Genomic DNA, 22,675 nt, shown 5'->3' on the forward strand with positions numbered 1-22,675 from the left:
AAGGGGAATACAATCAGAAACAACAAAGCAGATTATACCTTGACACACCTTCTATACATGAACAATTTGAAATTATACGCTCCTTCATCAGTAAAGCTAAAGCAATTAATTCAAATAGTAAAACTGTTCTCAAAAGATATAAATATGAACTTTAGACTAGATAAGAGAAGAACATTAAACATAAAGGAAGGTGCAAAGGAGCCAGTAGAATATAAAACAGCAGCAGGATACAACTGATGGATGAATATGAAACGTATAAGAATTTGGAATATTAGCAAGCAAAGAAAATAGATTATAATACTATAAAGGGAAAATTTCCAAGCAAATTTACTTCAAGGCTTAAGAAAATCTTCCAAAGCTCAATAGGTAAAATATAACAATGGCAATAAATACTTTCACTATACCCATATTAACATATTCTTGGTCCAAAAAAGAATCCTAAAAATTTAGAAAGAAAAATAAAAGCTGAAATGACAAATTTTTGGAAAACACAGTATACTCAAACACATTTAGATTAACAGTACCTAGGACAGAAGGAGGAAGAGGAATAATAGACATAAAGGTTCACACAACAGTCAGATAAAACCTGTAAGGAAACATTTTCATCAATGAAAACTGGATTCTGCACTCCTTGCAAGCATATGCAATTCTGATAAGAAGTACCCACCACTAAGCTTAAATGAAAGCACAATCCACAAAAATGAACGAACCATGTGTACAGAAGAAAAAGTTAACCAATGGAAGAGCATGACCCTCTAAGGAAAATATCCCCACTACCTGAGCAGGCTAGATGTTGGTAAGGAAGCATCTAACACGTGGCTGAGTGTTGGAGACCTCTTACCAGAGGATCCTTGCTGCAATGTAGGACCAGATGGTTAACAGAAAACTATCAAAAATACATAATGAAAGACCAACAAATTCAAGACAATAAATGCAAAAAATGCCAAGAGAAACCAAAAGCAATCCAAAACATTACAGAATCCTGTAGCAGTTTAACTCAATCTGATTGCTTACACAGGCGCAATCAAGTGGCAAACAATATTCACCAAAATCTTGCTATAAATTACAAACTCATAAAAAATACCATACCCTACTACAGATACAAGCCTGATCCAGTTTTAGATTCAGAATCTGACAAATTATACTACGACTGATCAGCTATTACAGATAGGAGAATTCAGTATAACTGTCTGTATATAATAATCCATAAATCCATTATTATCTATAATAAACAAGCAAGATCAACTTACTTAATAGATACAGCCATTTCAGACACACATAGCATATATAAATCAATAAGTGAAAACATCAGAAATATGCTGATTTAGAAGAGGAAATTGAAAGACTATGGAACAAGAGCAGGGTATATTGTCCCAATAGTCATATCGACAACTGGTATCATCTGAAAGGCATCACACAATAGCACTGAACAATTATGGCCACACAGCAATGTCTATGTATATATCCAGAAAATCCAATACTAAACACCACTATAATAGTCCAAAAGTTCCTAGCAATTGAGAAATGAGTGCGCTTGGTTGAGCCCATACCTCAAATTTTACCAGCTTGAGCTGAGAAAAAAAAAACTAAAATGATAAATAAAGAAATAAATAATACTGGGAATGAGTTGCAAAGTAATTGAAAATGAGTACATTGGTTGTGTTCAGTATTGAGGTGAGTGACGATGTCCATGCTGTTCAGGACCCTGATGGTTGAAGGGTAATAACTGTTCCTGTACCTGGTAGGGATCACAGCAGACCCAGGCCCATCCTGCTTCTGCACTTTCCAATAGATGTTATCAGGTAAAGATCAACAACACATTTGTTTCATCTTTTGGAAGGTTCTGAAACCACTTGTAGCATTCCAATTAAGATGCATTGGAACAGTAAACTGGAAAACTCCAAAAATCTGACCTGAGAGGTTAATTGGGTTTCTCTCCACAAAGTTGGGGCTGTTTGACCATTGAGTATCTCCAGCACCCTCTGCTTTTATTTCAGATTTCTAGTATTTGCAGGTTATTTTTGCTTTGTGAACATTTAGTATCTGTCTGGCCCTTGTTAGACAGGAGCGTGCTCAGCAAGGACTGAAAGATTTCCCCTAATGGTCCAGTAAACAGAACATTGATCTGCCTCAAGGCAGTTCTCTAAGTATCCTGTCGGAGTCCCATAATATTAAATCCCTTATACAATAATCTAGTTCATTACAAAGAGTGACTTGGTCACTGTCACAATGCTGCTTGTGGAGTCATGCTCTGCATCAATTAGCTATGCTGCTTTATTGCTCCTTTGTTTTCACTGGCTTTTGGGATTACGTGAAGCTTCAGGCATTGTACTGGAATTGCATTGGAAACTAGTTTGGGAATCATTGACTCAGAAACAGGTGGAAGATGACAAGAGTTGGAAATAGCTCTCCCTGCACTGTGTTTAACCATATTTAGACCTTGCCACCTGTTTCAAATGTGTCTGCTCTCCCTAAACCTTCTCAGTGCATCAGGACCTCAAAACACCCTTGCTTAGATGTCACTGCCGATGGGATAGGTGTACAGCCGGTAGAGTCAATGATTCACAGTGCCAGAAATCTAGGTTCACTAGTGATCTCAGGAAATGTCTGTGCTGAATTAGTACATCATCCATCTGATCACTGTAAGTGGTCACTAGAACCTGTGGGAAGTTGATTGGGAGGGTTAAGTTGATTGAGAGGTTAATTCACAAGAGTGTAAGGAGAACGTGAATAGAGGATTAATGCAATGTAAGTTTTGTGAAGATAAGTGGTTGATGGCCAGGATGCATTCAGTGGGCCAAAGGACCTGATTCCAAGCTGTATCTCTCTATGATATTACTCAGATGCCTCTCAGTTCATGCAGGTGAACAGAAAACATTTGATGGCAGGGAAGAGCATGTAAGTTGCCTTGAGGGTCCTGACCAATATTTATCTCTTAATCAACATCACTGCAATCTGGGCAATATCACATCAACACCTGCACAAAATGGCTTCCATCTTTCAACAGTACAAAATGACCACTTTCAAAGGCCCTTCATTGTCTGTATGATTTGGAGCATCTCACGGTCAGGAAACATGACACAGAAATAATATTATTTTATTATTGATCCACCCTATGTGGTGGATGTCTTTAATCCCATTGGATCTACTCTGCAGTTCCACTTCAAGTGGATGTTTGGTGATACATTAAAAAAAAGGAAGAATGACAGAGCTAAGGTGAGTGGGAGGACAGATGATTGGGAAATTTTTAAGGAACAACAGAACTTAACTAAAAAGGCAATACGGGGAGAAAAAATGAGGTACGAATGCAAGCTAGCCAGGAATATAAAGGAGGATAGCAAAAGCTTTTTTAGGTATGTGAAGAGAAAGAAGATAGTTAAGAACAATGTTGGGCCCTTGAAGAATGAATTGGGTGAAATTGTTATGGGAAACAGAGAAATGGCAGAAGAATTTAATAAGTACTTTAGATCTGTCTTCGCTAGGGAAGACACAAGCAATCTCCCAGATGTATGGATGGGCCAAGGACATAGGGTAACAGAGGAAATGAAACAGATTGACATTAGGAAGGAAACGGTGATGAGTAGACTGATGGGACTGAAGGCTGACAAATCCCCAGGTCCAGATGGTCTGCATCCTAGGGTACTAAAGGAGGTGGCCCTGGAAATTGCGGATGCATTGGTAATCATTTTCCAATGTTCCTTAGATTCAGGATCAGTTCCTGAAGATTGGAGAATGGCTAATGTTATCCCACTTTTTAAGAAAGGAGGGAGGGAGAAAACAGAGAACTATCGTCCTGTCAGCCTAACATCAATAGTGGGAAAATGCTGGAGTCCATTATTAAAGATGAAGTAGTGGCATATCTAGACAGCAGTGATAGGATTGGGTTGAGCCAGCATGGATTTACCAAGGGCAAATCATGCTTGACTAATCTATTGGAGTTTTTCGAGGATGTAACCAGGAAGTTAGACAAGGGAGATCCAGTGGATGTAGTGTACCTCGATTTTCAGAAGGCATTTGATAAGCTCCCACATAGGAGATAGGTGGATAAAATCAAAGCTCATGGCATTGGGGGGAAGACACTGACATGGATAGAAAACTGGTTGGCAGATAGAAAGCAAAAGGGTAGCGGTGAATGGGTGTTTCTTGGAATGGCAGGTGGTGACTAGTGGGGTGCCACAGGGCTCGGTATTGGGACCACAGCTGTTTACGATTTACATCAACCATTTAGATGAAGGTATTGAGAATAACATCAGCAAGTTTGCTGATGATACTAAGCTGGGTGACAGTGTGACATGTGATGAGGATGTTAGGAGAATTCAGGGTGACTTGGATAGGCTGAGTGAGTGGGCAGATACTTGGCAGATGACGTTTAATGTGAATAAGTATGAGGTTATCCACTTTGGGAGTAAGAACAGGAAGGCAGATTATTATCTGAACAGTGTAGAGTTAGGTAAGGGAGAAATACAAAGAGATCTAGGAGTCCTTGTTCATCAGTCACTGAAGGTGAATGAGCAAGTGCAGCAGGCAGTGAAGAAGGCTAAGGGAATGTTGGCCTTTATTACAAAGGGAATTGAGTACAAGAGCAAGGAAATCCTTTTGCATTTGTACAGGGCCCTGGTGAGACCACACCTGGAGTATTGTGTACAGTTTTGGTCTCCAGGGTTAAGGAAGGACATCCTGGCTATAGAGGAAGTGCAGCGTAGATTCACGAGGTTAATTCCTGGGATGTCCGGACTGTCTTATGCAGAGAGGTTAGAGAGACTGGGCTTGTACACGCTGGAATTAAGGAGATTGAGAGGGGATCTGATTGTAACATATAAGATTATTAAGGGATTGGACAAGATAGAGGCAGGAAATATGTTCCAGATGCTGGAAGAGCCCAGTACCAGAGGGCATGGTTTGAGAATAAGGGGTAGGTCATTTAGGACAGAGTTAAGGAAAAACTTCTTCTCCCAGAGAGTTGTGGGGGTCTGTAATGCACTGCCTCGGAAGGTAGTGGAGGCCAGTTCTCTGGATGCTTTCAAGAAGGAGCTAGGGGAAGGAGCTATCTTATGGATAGGGGAATCAAAGGATATGGGGACAAGGCAGGAACCAGGTACTGATAGTAGATGATCAGCCGTGATCTCAGAATGGCAGTGCAGGCTTGAAGGGCCGAATGGTCTACTTCTGCACCTATTGTCTATTGTCTATTGTCTACTGTTACAAACAAGAGCCTGAAGTAGCAGATGTTCCAGCTCACTCACTAATGCAACAGGAGTGCTCCTTGAAAACATCAGGAATCTCTTCAAACACGAGGAAATCTGTAGATGCTAGAAATTCAAACAACAACACACACAAAATGCTGGTGGGACACAGCAGGCCAGGCAGCATCTATAGGAAGAAGGGACTCAGGTCCTGACGAAGGGTCTCGGCCCGAAACGTCGACAGCGCTTCTCCCTATAGATCCTGCAGTTCCTTGGATCAGTGGAAGTACTGCCACTCTGTGAAATTGTAGTGCTCTGTCATATTGACACCAGTTCTCCACGGGGAAGAAGATTAATTTACTTGTTCCTGAAAGCCATGCATCAGTGACTTGCTTGATGCATCTGTTCACAGCTGATTGGGCAATGGTAGAGATGTCCTCAGCAGCCGCCTTCAATAAGAGTTAGGGGTTAGTTGTGACCTTTGTTGCCTATGGAAACAGGGTGAGATAAAACAGAAAAACTTAGTGCTGAAAATCTGCAACAGATGCACAAAAGACTGACCAGTCACAGCATGCTCATCAATGCTTCTGAAGGAAATAGACAGGTAACAGGCTTTTCAATGCATACACTCCAGTAGGTGTTAGTCAGGGCTCGTGTCACAGAAGATAGAACATACAGCAATAAGGCACATTACAGGCCCTACAGTCCGCAATCTTGTGCTGACCTTTTAACCAATTCCACAATCAATCAGCACTTTCCTCCTACATAATCCATAACCCTCTATTTTACTTTCATCCAGGAGCCTAATTAAGAGACTCTTAAGTGTCCCTAAAGGCTGATATATACTTCTGCGTAGGCTCTACGCCGTAGCCTATGCCGTTGTGAGCATTTGTGCGTTGGTGTGTCTGCATCACTCTGCAATTCACTGCCAAAACGCTGGTTGGCGGTGGGGTTTCCTGCCTCTGTGTTGAGTTTCTTTGTGTACTTCAAACAATGGCGACTGAAACTGAGCACAGAAACTGCTGACACAGTTCATAAAGTTCCACAGTCGCCAAAAATCATCTTCAATAGCTTTCCATAGGGTGATTGAAGGGCAGGGAAAGAACTCTTGGCTGCAATGGTTTCCATAAAGCTTTACAGACCTCCAAAATTATGGAGGACGCTGTGCTTGACGCCAGTTTGTAGCTAGCTGCCTGTTGACTTCCACTTGAAGCTAAAACTCAAGATGTGTAGAAGGAAATGCGAAGCTACCAAGCAGACCAATCACAGTTGTGGAGGTCTGTGTCGCCGCGACACGTAGTTACATTTTTGGGGAGGTGCGTGTCAGGCTGCGGCGTAGGGTACGCAGCTATGCCATACCTATGGCGTAGATTCATCGCAGAAGTATAAATTGGCCTTAAGACTAACACCACACCTGACAGTGATTCTAGGCAAGCATCACACTCTGTGTAAAAATCTTCTTCTGACATCTCCTCTATACTTTCCACCAGTCACCTTAAAAGGATGTCCTCTGGTATTAGCCATTGCTGCCCTGGGATAAAGGTGTTGGCTGCCACTCTGTCTATGCCTCTCATAATGTTAAACACCACAACCAATCTGCCTCTCATCTTCCTTCACTCCAAAGTGAAAAGACCTAACTAACTCGATCCTTCCTCATAAAACATGGCATTCCTAGCTTTCTCACCTCAGAGTCAGGTGTTTGTGGTCTGAAATGCATTCTAGAATCCAGAATGTAAGATCATGGCATGTGTGCCATAAGTTGCAAGCTTGTCCTCTCAGGATGAGGGGGAAGGTTCTGGAACACTGCTTTAGTATAGGATGAGGAGCAGCTCTTTGTTAGCAAAATTAGTGTTGGTATTTTTCTTTATGTGGCATGCTGTACACAAATAGGCGAGGTCCTGAGATTAACGAACAACTTAAATGTTCAGCACACTTTCATGAAGAAAGGCTGAGAAGTCCTCTTGAGGTTCCTGACCAATATTTATGCCTCAGTCAATGCCACTGCAATCTGTTTAATATCACATTGGCATCTGTGGGAGCTTGCTCTGAACAACATTGGTGCCACCTTTCAACATTACAAAAGTATTACTTTCAAAGCTGTTTCATCGGCTGTATGATCTGAAGACATAAGATTCAGCTGCTGCGCAGCAAGCAGGTCAGAAAAGGCCTATTTCATGGAGCAACTTTCTGCATGCCCGTTGACATATCCTGAATATGCCTATCAGTGCATCAGTACAGACACCTTCAATGTTGCAGAACCAGCCTGTGTGACTAAAAATACGGGAAATGTTTAATTGTAAATTGTCGACTTTCTGTGAATCAGGATAGGAGGGTAGTAAATAGCACGAAAGCAAATGGAAAATCATGATTAAAAATAATCAGCAATTTATATCTGGAAAAGGACCTGGGAAAACTATTAATATACTTAGCAAACATGTCATATGAATGCATGTTTCCTTTCTCTTTGTACATCCCTCTGATTAATTTTAGCTTTTTGCGCCATGTCTAGGAATAGTGTACCGAGGTGTTACTTGTTATTTTAGAATAGACCTGCTACATAAGGGAGAAGATAAGCTCAAACATGACTTCAAGATGACCTTGGAGCATGTCCTACAAAAGATGACCAGGGAATATACAATATTTTGGAGCATAACTGGAATATGTCCTGTTTCATGACCTGGGAAGAGAGCAGAGCACTTGGGGAAGGACCATGAGGTCAGAGGGAGAACATACAAATTCCACACAGACACCACTAGAGATTGGGATTAAATCCACATTGCCAAGGTGCCAAGGTATGAAACAATAGCTCTGGTACTGAGCCATGAGCAAGTTTTGACTAGAGGCATGATCAATTTACATAATCCTGGACATGATTATGAAACTGAAACAGATCATGCTGCCAGAGGAACTGGATGAGGCAGGTAATACTCTAATTTAAGAAGCACTTTTATAGGTACATGGCGAGGAGGGCATTGAGGGTTATCAGTTGATCATAGGAAATTGGGACTAGCTGGATGATTTCTGTGGTTTGCATGATTTGATTGGGCCAAAGGGCCTGTATCTGTGCTGTATGACTCAACAACTCTATAACCTAGAAATCTGCTCTCCAAAAATGATGCGGATCATAATCAAGGAACATGAACTGGGATTCTAAACTGGGACCATGGCATAGAACCATGATTTTGAACATGATCTAGGAACATTACCTTAAAGCATGACCTGAGAACTTCTCAAAAAATGACCCATGACCATGAGTTAAGAACATATTCTGGAACATGAACAAGGAACAAGAGCTGGGAACATTAGAAAATTACACAAAGATTGGAAGCATCCCATTCTGTGACCCTAAATACACCACAACCATGGTGTTGCCCTTAACTGTTCCTAACAATCCTTAATGACAGATTTATCAAGCATGGTCAGTAAGACAAAAGAGTTGATTGTGGACTTCAGAAGGATAAAATGAAGGAACACACACCAATCCTCATAGAGGGATCAGAAGTGGAGAGAGTGAGCAGCTTCAAGTTCCTGGGTGTCAAGATCTCTGAGGACCTAACCTGGTCCCAACATCTCAATGTGATTATAAAGAAGGCAAGACAGCGGCTGTAATTTATTAGGAGTTTGAAGAGATTTGGCATGTCAAAAAATACACTCAGAAACTTCTATAGTGGTACTGTGCAGAACATTCTGACAGGCTGCATCACTGTCTGGTATGGAGGGGCTACTACACAGGACTGAAAGAAGCTGTAGAAGGTTATAAATCTAGTCAGCTTCACCTTGGGTAAAGCTTCTTCCCCTCTGCCATCTGATTCCTAAATGGACATTGAATCGTTGGACACTACCTCACATTTTTTAATATACAGTATTTCTGTTTTTGCATGCTTTTTTAACTATTCAATATATGTAATTGATTTACTTGTTTAATTATTATTGTTGTTTTTATTTTATATTTTTTTCTCTGCTAGGTTATGTATTGCATTGAAATGCTGCTGCTAAGTTAACAAATTTCATTCATGTCACATGCCAGTGATAATAAACCTGATTCTGATTCAGATCTGGGGAGAATTAATGAGAACGTTATCGATAACATTGTGGGGGATGGAATTGCTCTGCGAGCTGACATAGTGTGATGAGCCAAATGCCCTCCTTCTACATCACAAGAAAAGATGGAAATATTGGAAATTTAGAAATGACAAGGAACATGCCCAGGGACATGAACCAGAAGTTGATTTGGAAAGATGTCGACAATTCATGAAATAGTAATGTGACCCAGGAGCATGGCCTGGAACATAACATCACTTCAAGGTTATTGAACAGATGGCAAAATCTATATGGTACCAGAAAATATTGTCATTATTCCCCTAGTTAGGATATAACACCTTATATTTTGCCTTTTCATTAATGCAACAACCAAGTAATTATCCCTCATATCTAAACCGTGACAATAATTAACATCAAAAAGCTCCACTTTGAGAGACAGCATAGCGAATTCTTCAGCTGCATAAACCCCTGTTCTTGATGCCCATAAAAACCCTGACTTGTGTCTCCCCCCCTTGACCTGTGCCATTTGTAACATCCTGTTCTGTCACGTTTCATTAGAGAACTCCCTATGGAGAAAATTTTGTGAACTATATTATCCAGATACCCAGTAGGTAAGTGGGTTGATTAAGACCTTTCTGATGAGAGCGCAAGGAAAAGTGCCAAGGCACCACCGAGACTCGAGGATCTTAGGGAACATGGTATCTCTTACATTGCATTTATGTGATAATTAGGTTAAGTTTTAAAATCCCGAATATCAATTTGATGCACGGAACTCAGGAGTTTGATAATTTTAAAGTGTCATGATAAAAAGTCATAGAGTTATACGCTACAAGAACGGGTTCTTCAGACCAACTTGCCCATGCTGATCAAGTTGTGCATCTGAGCTTGTCCCATGTGCCTGCATTGGCCCATAACTCTTCCAAACCATTCCTATCCATTTACCTCTTCAAATATCTTTCAAACATTGTAAAAGTACCAGTAGCTACTGCTTCCTCTAGCAGCTCATTTCACGTTTCTATCACCTTCTGAAAAACCTGCCCTTCAGGTCTGCTTTAAATCTTTTCCAACTCACATTAAATCTAAGTCATCTTCTTTTGGACTCCTGTTCCCTGGAAAAAAAGACTCTGACAATCCACCTTATCTAGGCATCCTTATGTACCTCCTTAAGGTCTATATACATACCTTTTTCCAGGATCCCAATCTGAATTAAAAAGAGAATTTAAACTTTGAAATGGTAGTCTTTAGTCTTTGTTCACCGATGTTAAAAGCACTTAAGATTATTGATCAAGCTGAGCACATCCCTGCACATTCCGTTGACTTCAGTGGAAGTCATTGCAATCAGTGGTTTCAACACCTGCATGTTTAGCACTGACAATCAAAGATGAACTTCTCACCTTTGGCAATTTATGGCATAGCAGCATAACGCTTTACAGCGCCATCGAAAACTGATGGGTTTCAATTCCCACAGCTGTCTCTAAGGAGTTTGTAGGTTCTCTCCATAAACGTATGGGTTTCCTCTGGGTGTTCAGGCTTCCTCCCACTTCCACAGGTGTACGGTTAAGGTAAGGATTAGTGAGTTGTGAGCGTGATAGGTTGGCACCAGAAGTGTGGTGACACTTGCTACACTTGCAGGTTGCCCACAGCACACTCCTCGGACTGTGCCAGTTGTTAACGGGAATGACACATTTCACTGTATGTTTCAATGTTTCAGTGTACATGTGACATATAAAGCTAATCTCTTTAATCCCCATTACTCTATTGCAGCAAATAGCCTACAATCCATTACCAAAATGATGCAGTTACTGTTTATTAAGAGAGCAACACTTAAACCAGGCATTTGAACTAAATGGAACATTAAAACTCACCAAAATAAGAGCGAGTGTGTGTATGTTCTTATTACATAATTACATGGAAATGCTGGGGAACTGTGAGCTAGTGTTGTTAGTTTAACAGATAGGTAATAATATTTCCACTTAAACAAATGAGATAATATTGCTCGGAGGATGTGAGCTAAAATTGAGCAAATGAATCACGATTAACAACAGGAAACAGCCCTCTTGACTTTCACTGTCACGCAGCCAAAGGAAAGAAGCGTAGTAACATTGGCAACACCTAGCAAAATCTCTGCTAAAGTGAAACTAAGGCAGGTTGACTAACCCAGGACAGTGGAAGAAGCAGCAGATACTCCAAATGGAGGAGGAAGAAAACAGTTAGTACATCCAGAGTGGATGAGGATGTACAGAGAGATCTTGGAATCAGAGTCCACACTTCCCTGAAAGTGGCCACACAAATTGAAAGAGTATATAGAATGTAGAAAATAGACTATTACAGCACAGTGCATGCACTTTTAATGTACTCCACAATCAATCTAATCTTTCTCTCCCACACAGCCCACTATTTTACTTTCATCCATGATCCTAACTAAGTGTCTCTTAAATGTCTTTAATGCATCCACCTCTACCCTCTCCGGGCTGTGTGTTCCAAACATGCACCACTCCCTGTGTAAAAACCATACCTACCTCTGACCAATTAAATCATATGGAATCTGTGACAAGAGGCCTAGGTAAGGATGCTAAGGACCCAATTGCTAGAGTATCCGAGACTAGAATCAAGACATGATTTTGAGTCTGAGATGAGTACAGGGTTCTTGACTAAGTGCTAGATGAGAATCCAAACGAGACAGAAACCCTCATCACAATCGCAGACTGAACCAAAGTTGAGCTAATGATTTAGCACCAAACCTCAGTCATGATGATGATGATGATGATTACCACCACCATCATCATCATCATCATCATCATCATCATCATCAGTTCAAGTGCTCTTTAAATACCCAAATCTTGGTGCCAAAACATGGCCACTAGTGGAGCAGGCCAGAATCTTTAAAATGACCTCGCCAGCTATCCGTACTGTGGAGAATCAGAGTAGCTAAACCCGGAGGTTAGTGCAGTTAGGTGTATACCATAACCGGATCCCCTTCTCTATGGTCAACTCCTAATGGCTCTGGCTGTTCGGGGTGACATTGATAGTAATCATGGATCAGCACAGGGTCCAGGATGTCCCTTTCTGGAACCCAGCACCGTTCCTTGGGTCCAAACCCTACCCAGTCAATGAAGAATTGCCAATCACTCTGAACAGTTCGTGAATCCATGATTTTCTTTCCAGTGAAGACCTGCTCCCCTTCAACAAATCTGGGTGGCAGTGGGGCTAATGCTGGCAAAGCTAAAGGACTAGTACTCACAAGATAAATGGAATGTGGGATTAATCCTGGCCTGCACCAAAGTAAGTTCTGCACTTTCCCTGCACTTTAGTGAGTTCCACCAGAATGTTTGTCCTCAGGAGGGCCCTCACCTTTGACCCCTTCACCCTCACCTTAGTGAATTCCACACCTGCTATGGTATTTAGCTCTTCTTCCATTGCCTCAGTCTCCAAGTCCATTTATTTGGCTAGGGCTGAACACCCTGTGCTGATTACCCCTTCCCCCATCTTCAACCCTTCTCCTCTTGGACACCCAACTCTGGTTCACTGCCTGCTCTAGATCTTTTCATCTCGAATTGCTGACAAGGCGTCAACTGTCTCGACTTCAACACTTCTCTCTCCTCCAACCTTACCCTTTCTGAATGTACAGCCCTCTACACTCTCCGCACTAATCCCAACATTACCATCAAACCCACGGACAAATGGAGTGCTCTTGTAGTGTAACCCACTGAACTCTACCTTACTGAGGCCAGGCAGCAACTCACAGACACCTCCTCATACCTATCCCTCAAGGAGGACCCCCAAACCACACCATCAGAAAACTGTCTGACACCATCACTGACCTCATCCACTCTGGAGAACTCCCATCCACTGCCACCAAACTCATAGTTCCATTACCCAGCACTACTTCTACCTCCTACCCAAGATCCACAAACTATACTGGCCAGGTAGGCCTATTGTCTCTGCCTGTTCTACCTCACTGAACCTGAGTTCTCATATCTTGATTCCAATCTATCCCCATTGGTTCAGTCCCTTCCCACCTACATCCATGACACTTCTCATGCCCTTGATCTCCTCAGTAACTTTCAATTCCCTGATCCTATCTGCCTCATCATCACCATGGATGTTCAGTCCCTATATATATACCCCATTAAGAAGCTCTTCACTTCTTTCTTGACAAAAGAACCATCCAGACCTCCTCTGCCTCCACACTCCTCTGCCTGGCAGAACTGGTCCTCCCCATAAACAATGTTATCTTTGGCTACTCTCACTTTCTCCAGAATTGAGGGGTAGCTATGGGCACTCACATGGGCCTCATTATGCCATCTACTTCATTGGTGATGTAGAACAGTCCATGTCCAGAGCCTTCACCGGTTATACTCTCCAACTCTTCCTCTGCTACTTGCACCCACGTTGAGCGCATCTATATTATCAACTTTGCTTCTAAGTTCCACCCTGCCCTTAAATTTACTTGGTTCTTCTCTGACACCTCCTTCCCTTTTTTTGATCTCTCTTTCTCCATCTCTTTGTAGACAATCTGTAAAGTGACTTCTTTTATAAGCCTACTGATTCCCACAGTTACCTTGATTAGACCTCTTATCACCCTATTTCCTGTAAAAATGCTATTCCCTTTTTTCAATTTCTCCACCTCTGCTGCGTCTGTTCCCAGGATGTAGCTTTCCATCTCAGGACATCAGAGACGCCCTCCTTTAAAGAGTGGGGTTTCCCTCTCTCCACTATTGATGTTGCCCTTACCGTATCTCCTCCATTTTCCATTCATTGGCACTTACCCCACCTTCCCACTGCCTTAATCCTGATTGAGTCTCTCTTTTCCTTACCTACCATCCCATCAGAATCTTTCAGATGACCACACCAACTATCCATGCTCTGCAGAATCAAAATGTCCAAACCCTAGAGGATGGCACAGTCGAGTACGTACCATTACAGATCCTTGCTCTCATCAGTCAGGCCAAAGAGTATAAAAGTAAAGAAATCATGTTACAGCTGTATAAAACGTCTGTTCGGCTGCACTTGCAACATTCTGTGCAAGTTTGATCACCCTCAATTCCAGGAAAGAAGTGAAAACTTACTAAAGGGTACAGAAGTGGTTTACCAGGATGCTGCCTGGAAGACAGGGCAAACGCTATAAGGAAGGTTGGACAAACTTGTGTTGTTTACTCTGGAGCATCAGAGGCTAAGGCGAGATGTGATAGAAGTTTATAAAATTATGAGAGTGCTAGATAAGGGAGACAGTAAGAATCTTTTTCCAGGGTAGAAATGTCAAGTACTGGAAGACATGCATTTGAGGTGAGAGAGGGAAAGTTTAAAGATATGTGGCATAAGCTTTTTTACATGTAGACAGCTGTCTTAGATTGCCTGGGGTAGTGGTGGTAGAGGATATGATAGTTACTTTCAAGGGGCTTTTAGATAGTTACATGAGTATCAGGGAATGGAGAGATATGAATCATGTACAGCTGGAAGAGATTTAGCTTAGTTTAGACTTTGAGCACGGACTTCATGGGACAAGGAGATTATTCTTGTGCTGTATTGTTCTATGTTCGACGTGTTTATGTAACACTACAACAGGACTATACAATACATGACACACGGATAGGTGTAACTCACCGAAACTAGAGCATCTCACCAGATGTTATTTTCACAACATTTAGCATTTAGAAAAAAATATCTGGGCAGCCGCAGAAACTTGCTATTGCAAATGAGATATTAATCCCAAGCTACTCAACGCTTCCAGATGAACATAAATGATTCCAGGGCAGTATTTAGATGAACAGCAAAGTCTTCCAGAAGAGATAAACAATGATTGTCCTGCTCAGAGAATCTGCTCATTATATCACTGCTATTTGTGGAATCAAGGTATGCTCAATTTGTAAAGTTATTACATTATAAATATCCTACCGAAGGGTTTCGGCCTAAACGTTGACTGTACTCTTTCCCTAGATGCTGCCTGGCCTGCTGAATTCCTCCAGCATTTTGGGTCTGTTGCTCACATTATAAAAATGCCGTATTTTAGTTGACTTAAGGGTGTGTGTATGGAAGTACATAGTGTCTTTTTCTTCATATAGAGGCTCAGTTTCCTAAATGGTTAAACAGAACTTGGGCCTAAACGTTAGGAAGTTACAAAAGAATCAGTCCTCGAAAGAAATCCTGTTACCACTCTGCTGACTGCAAGAATTCATACATCCCTGTGAACACCCTTCTCCGATCTGCCCTGTGCTGACCTAAAGCACAAAAGCCCTGAAGATTTGTGTAATAGCAGTAAGTCTGGCAGCTAAAGTATTCTTCACCTTGCTGAAAATATGTTTAAGGCCATCAGACCTTTCCAACACAATACAGGCTCCTAGAATAACTTGTCAAAAACAGATTCAAAACCTGGCCTGACAAGAACATCACAATATTGTGTGAAAGCCAGATCATGCAGTGACTATAGATATACTAGAGCTGGTTTAAAGGCAGCTGAGTGAAGAGGGCATTTTGGTGTCAAAAGGTCAGTTGGGATAAAGATGAATAAAGAGCTATCATAATATCTTACAGTTTGCTTGATTGTCTTGCTGTCAAAAAGAATTATTCAAAGGTTCAAAGGTACAATTTAATATCAGAGAAATGTACACAATATTCATCATGAAATGCTTTTTCTTCACAACCATCCATGAAAACAGAGGAGTGCCCCAAAGAATGAATGACAGTTAAATGTTAGAAACCCAAAGTCTCCCCCCCAGCTACCCCCTCCCGTGCATAAGTGGCAGTGAGCAACAAACCCCCCCTCCCCTGACCAGCAAATAAAAGCAAGCATTGGCACCGCCACCAAGCACTCAAGTGTGAGTAAAGCAATAGCAAAGAAACTGACTTGCAGTTACCCCAAAGACTTCACGTTTCACCCGGTATTCAACATACCGCAGTTTCTCTCTCTCCCTAATAAGGGAAAAACAAGTGTCTCCATTTTCCCAGCGAGCGAGGAGACATAACAAACAACTCGCTGGTTTACAATGTTAAAAGTCTGTTACATCGCTTTTTTCGAGCTCTGTGCCTGAAGATCGCAAAGATCTGGGTCTCCAGGCACACAGAAGATAACCCAACTCCCCCGATGACACATAGGTCTCCTGTCATGACACCAGCTGTCAATCCGCCCATCTCCAGAGCTCCGAGATCCTAGGCTTCTGAATTCAAGCCAGACTCTTAGGCCTGCCGAACAGTGACCAGCTGTGGAACCCCAAGAGCGGGTCCCATTCCCGCAGAGAACTGTAGTCAGCGGGTAACTCCAGATCAGGGTCTTCAAAAGAACTTCTCCTGGAACTGCTAAAGTTTTTTTCTCACTTTTATCGTTTGTCTCCCCCCCAGGACAGTGTTTGGTTTAAGGCTGTCTAAGTGGTATTTCTACCTGTCCCAAAGAGTCATGGAGAGACAGAGCTTGTAAGCAGAACCTTCTGCCCAGCGCGTCTGTACAAGCCATCAAATACCCATTTATGCTAATCCTACACTCAGTCCATTTTTAATGTTATCACATTCTTATCCACTCCGCCACATTCTGCTGCTCAGCAACACACCCAGGGCACCTTACCATGGCCAGTTTGCCTGTTGATCACCATCATGCCTTTCTGATGCGGAAGGAAGCCAGAGCTCCCAAGCGAAACCCACACTGTCACAGCAAAACAAGGAGCAAACTCAGCAGCCAGGGTGCGGATTAAAACCAGATCCCTGCTGCTGCTAGGCCCCAACCCTACTAGCTGCACTACTGCACCAACTAAGTAGCTGGTTTTGGTGAACTTAAGGGTCTCTTCCATCCCCTTCAGATAAATTCACCAATAAACTCCACCTTTCACAGCCATGTGCAATATACTTCTGGGATTCCAAGCACTCCAACTCAACTAAATTGCTTCTCCATGGTTCTCACTGCAGATCTGTACGTGCCTAATTTCTCATGTCCCTGAAGACTCTATTCCTGCTCTAGAACATTCCTATCGGTCCCATCGGCCCAGATGTTCCCCTCTCCCCTGTTCTTTCTCTCTCTCTCTCTCTCACACACTCACTCCCTTTTTCTTTCATTTTCCTCCCCCCATACCTAAAATAAGGAGTAATTTGCAGAAACATTTCACCTAACAGCACACTCTTGGGTTGTGGGAGTAAGCCACAGCAGTCAAAGGCGCCCACCCAGACGGGTGGAGAAGGGGCATACTCCACACAGACAGCACTGGGGTACAGCTTTGAGACCTGATTGCTGGAATATGCAGCAGCTGCACTACCTGCTGCATCATTGTAACGTAACCATCTACATTTGCGCCATGGAAGCAGACAACTTTGAATGCTGCAACAGGTTCAGAGAGAATGAACTTCAGTGCTGAGCAATACAGGATGAGCAGGACTGCGTACTGAGACTAAAGTTTGCACTCATTTTGAGCAACACCATAAGAAATTACCTGCTGAGAAAACATTAGATTAAACATTGGAACATTATGGAGTAAACAACCCAAAAGCCAGATTCTTTTATTACACATGTCCCAATGTCAGTCTATTCCATTCTTACTGAAACATGAGATGTGGGCCCCAATGGCAAGAGCCACTCACTGCAAACTGGCCTTGAAATAAGTGATGAGCAATCCCATTCAGAAAACGGTTAAAAATCAATAAAGGAGACACAAGAAACAGTAGCTGGTGGAATCAGGAGTGACAAACAGTCTGCTGGAGGAACTCAGTGGGCCCAGCAATATCTGTTGGAAGAAAGGAATTGTCGATGTTTTGGGATGAGTGGACTAAGAGTGGAGGGGGTAGGGGAAAGGGAGTGGTAGACTGAGGAGGGGTGTAAGATGATAGGCAGGTAGTGCCAGGTATGGGAGGGAAGCAGGCTCTTAAAACCTTCCTTAGTCCACCAGTCACCTCAAACTCCATAAGACATAAAACATAGGAGCAGAATTAGGCCATTTAGCCTATTAAGTCTGCTCCTCCATTTCATCATAGCTGATTTACTATCCCTCTTAACTCAATTCTTCTGCCTTCACCCCATGACCTTTGACACCCTGACCAAACAAGAACATATCAAGCTCAGCTTTAAGTATCTCCGATGACATGGCCTCTACAGCTGTCTGAGGCATTGAATTCCACAGCTTCATGACTCTCTGGCTCAAGAAACTCCGCCTCATCTCTAGTCTAAATCGATTTCCCTGTGTTCAGAGGCTGTGCCCTCTGGTCCTCAACCCCACCACAGGAAACATCTCTGTATCCACGCTATCCAGGCCTTTCAATATTCGATAGGTTTCAATGAAATTCACCCCTCATTCATCTAATCTCCAGAGAGTACAAACCCAGAGTCATCACACGCTCCTCGTACACCAACTCTTGCATTCCCATGCACCAGCTCTTGAACCTCTGCAAAGCCAGTACACCTTTTCTTAGATAAGAAGCCCAAAATTGCCCCAAGTGCAGTCTGACCAATGCCTCAACATTACATCCTTGCTTTTATGTTTTAGTCTTTTCAAATGGAATGCGAACATTGCGTTTGCCTTCCTGACCACCAACTCAACCTGCAAGTTAATTTTCAATGAATCCTGCAGAAGGACTCCCAAGTTCCCTTGCACCTCTGAATTTTGAATGTTCTCCCTGTTTAGAAAATAGTCTATGCCTTTATTCCTTCTACCACCGTGTATCACCGTACATTGCACTAAACTATATTCCATTTGCCATTTCTTTGCCCAGTCTCTTGATCTCTCTGTCCTTCTACAGACTCCCTGCTTCCTGGGCACTACCTGCCCCTCCATCTATCTTCGTATCATCCACAAATTTGCCCACAAAGCCATTCATTCCATCATCCAAATCATCACCATGTAACGTGGAATGAAGTGGTACCAATACCTACCCCTCTGGAACATCACTAGTCACTAGAAACCAACCAAAAAAGGCACCCATTATCCTTACTTTTTGCCTCCTAACAGTCAGCTAATCTTCCATCCATGTTAGTATCTTTTTTGGTAATACCGCTAGCTCTTATCTTGTTAAGAAGCCTCATGCGTAGCACCTTATCAAAGACCTTCTGAAAATCCAAGTATACAACATCCACTAACTCTCCTTTGTCTATCCTGCTTGTTATTTCCTCAATTAATTCCATCTGATTTGTTAGGTAAGCTTTCCCTTTTGAAAACCATGCTGATTTTGGCTTATTTTATCCTGTGCCTCAAAATCTCATTCTTAATAATGAGATTTTCCCAAACACTGAAGTCAGGCTAACTGGTCTATAATTTCCTTTCTTCTGCCTTCCTCCCTTCTTAAAGAGGGGAGTGATATTTGCAATTTCCCAGTTCTCCAGAAACATTCCAGAATCTAGTAACCCTAGAAAGATCATTACGAATGCCTCCACAATCTTTTCAGCTCCCTTTTTCTGCACCCTAGAATGTAGTCCTTCTAGTTCAGGTGACTTATCCACCTTCAGACCTATTTTCTTACCAAACACCTTCTCTTTAGTAATAGTATCTACACTTACTTCTGATGCTTGACACTTTTGAAATTCTGGCATAATACTAAGGTCTTCCACAGTGATGACTGTGAAGATTGACACAAAATGCTTAATAACTACCTCTCCAGCATTATTTTCCAGCAGTTTGATATCTACTCTCACTCTTCATATATCTGAAAAATCTTTTGTAACCTCTTTTATATTACTGGCTAGCTTACCTACATATTTCATCTTTTCTCTCCTTAATGACTTTTTAGTTGCCTTCTGTTGGTTTTTAAAAGTTTATCAATCCTCTAACTTCCCACTAATTTTTTGCAATATTATATGCCCTCTCTTTTGCCTTTACGCTGTCTTTGAATTCTTTTGCAATCACATTGTGTCATCCTCCCTTTAGAATACTTCTTCATCTTTTGGATGTATCTATCATGCACCTTACAATCTGCTCCCATAAACTTCAACCATTGTTGTTCTGTCATCATCCTTGCTAGTGTTCCCTTGCAAACAATTTTGGCCAGATCCTCTCTCACACCCGTGTAATTCCCTTTATTCCATTGTAATACTGATACATCTGACTTTAGCTTCCTCCTCTCAAACTGCAGGGTGAATTCCATCATATTATGATCACATTTTCCTAACAATTCATTTACTTTTAACACTTTAGGACTTCTGTCTCCCTATTCCCCTTCCCCTCCACTCTATACTCTGCAAGGTTTCGAACTGAAACATTGATAGCTCCTTTCCTCCCAGAGGTATTGCTGTATGCACTGAGTTCATCCAGCAGATTGTTTGTTTCTAAAAAATAATATTGTTGGTCTGTCTGAAGCCACATACTGAGAAACAGAACAGAAACTGGCCCTTCGAACCATAGCACTTACCATTAAGCACCCACTTCTGGCATATGTATGGTGAGAGACGTATAACAGGAAAGTAGGTTTGTGGCAAATATTACAATTAATTCCAGATTTTATTCAGTTAGTTGATGTGTTCACCAGATGCTGTGCGATAAGAGTCTGAAACTCTGGATCACTGATCCATAGCTCTAACTACCTGTTGAATAACACAACCAGTATGGAACTTCACTCATACAGCAACAGAAAAAAACCCATTCATTACTAAATAAGAAGGATTAGAAAAGCTTTATTGGTAACATGCCATGATGAAGCCCATCTAATTCTGAACTGTGATAAAATGCTGAGTTGAGAAGATACATTTAAAATTATGAATGAATTTAACAGTGTGGACAATATTTCAACTAGCAATGTGAGTGCAAACATATTTAATCATAAAGGCTGTTCATCCAAAAATGAATCAGATAATGAACTGAGAAGAAACTGCATTGCCAAACTATTGGACTCTCTGCCACATACTGTAAATACAACTTTGGGAGAAAGGTGGGAAAGATATCAACATGCTGCAGATGCTGGCAATATGAGATAAAACAGAAAGAGTAGGAGATTCTCAGCAGGCCAGGTGGCATCTGTGGAGACAGGAAAAGATGTAATCTTTCAGATTGAGTTGTAAATGAGAGACTTTATAAAGTTATGCAATGCAGAAACAGATATTCAGCCCATTGAATTTGCAAAGATCAAGTCATCGAGATCCTATTTTATTCTCCTCCCACTCCCCCTTTATTCTGCTGCCATCCACCTTTGCTGCGGCAATTTATTGCAGCCAATGAATCCAGCAACCATTATGTCTTTGAGGTGTGGGAAGAAGCTAGATCACCAAGGAAACTGATGTAGTTGCAGGGGGCAACATGCAAAATGTACACAGAGAGCACCAAGGACCAAGGTTGAACTTGGTTACTCTGAAGCTGTGAGGCAGTGGCCATATCAGCTGCACCAAGCTGGTGCCCTTAAAGCAGAACCTACCATCTGAAATAAATTGGCTGGAAATACCGATTAATGAGATCGATGTACTGTAGATTCCAGGAGACCATGATTTCATTAGTCGGGGTATGAGGGACTGGTCTTTGAGCCCACATGGATTTTCACAGAAATCATCTTAGAGGCAGAAGACAATAAGATTGGAGGGGTATCTGGACAAGGAATTGAAGATTGTGGTCAAGGACTGTATGGAAGTGTTCCATCAAGCCATTGATCCATCTGTCTTTGGTCTCCCCGGGGAACCACAGAGTGAGCAGTGACTTCAGTGGACTAAATGGCAAGACATACAAGTCAAAGCTCCACTGGACTGGATTGGTAGCTGGTGGGGAAGTGTAAGGGTAAAGGGCTGTAGTTGTAAGAACAACTGCTGTGGAGTGGTCAGTAGGGATGAGCGGGGTGAGAGTGTTTTAAAGGAAACCTTTCCTCTGGAATATGAAAGGTGAAGGGATGCGGAGATGAGATAGCAATGTGGTCTCTTCCGAGCTCAGACTGCCTATGGTTTTGCATGGCACATGCATTCCTTCCACAGAGGTGATACTGAGTTCCAGTCCCCTGCAACTTTAATTCTTATCCCACTCCCACCCTGGTCTTCCGCATTTTCACAATAAAGCCAAACACAAACTTTACAAGGAACACCAGATCTCTTGTTTGGGTATATTGCAACCTGTAGGATTCAATATCAGATGTCCAACTTTAGGTAACTCTTTATATCTATTTTTATCAAAACTGCTCATTTCTGCCTGTCTTCATAAGAGCTCAGTTTTACTTTATCTATCAGTATAGTCTGGCATGAAGATCATCTTCTACAGCCTTGCTGTTAGTGATACACAGTATAGACAAAGGTTCAATCTGCTACTGGAACAACTCAACAGATCAGGCAGCACCTGTGAATGGACGTAGGCTGTCAATGATTCGGGTTGAGACCATTCATCTGGGCTAACACCCTAATAGCTGCTCTGACTGCTCCATTAGCTGATTTGCTCTCGCCCTATCAGAAATAGTTCTTTAGTTCCATCCATCCCTCCTCCACCTTTTTTTTGCTACTGAAAAATAACTTGCTTCACCTGTTTTGTTGAAAGGTTCTGGAGCTAAAAAATGGACGCTTTCTCTCTCTATAGATGCCTCTT

The sequence above is a fragment of the Hemitrygon akajei genome, chromosome 16 (assembly GCF_048418815.1).
Source record: "Hemitrygon akajei chromosome 16, sHemAka1.3, whole genome shotgun sequence".
NCBI classification, from domain to species: Eukaryota; Metazoa; Chordata; class Chondrichthyes; order Myliobatiformes; family Dasyatidae; genus Hemitrygon; species Hemitrygon akajei.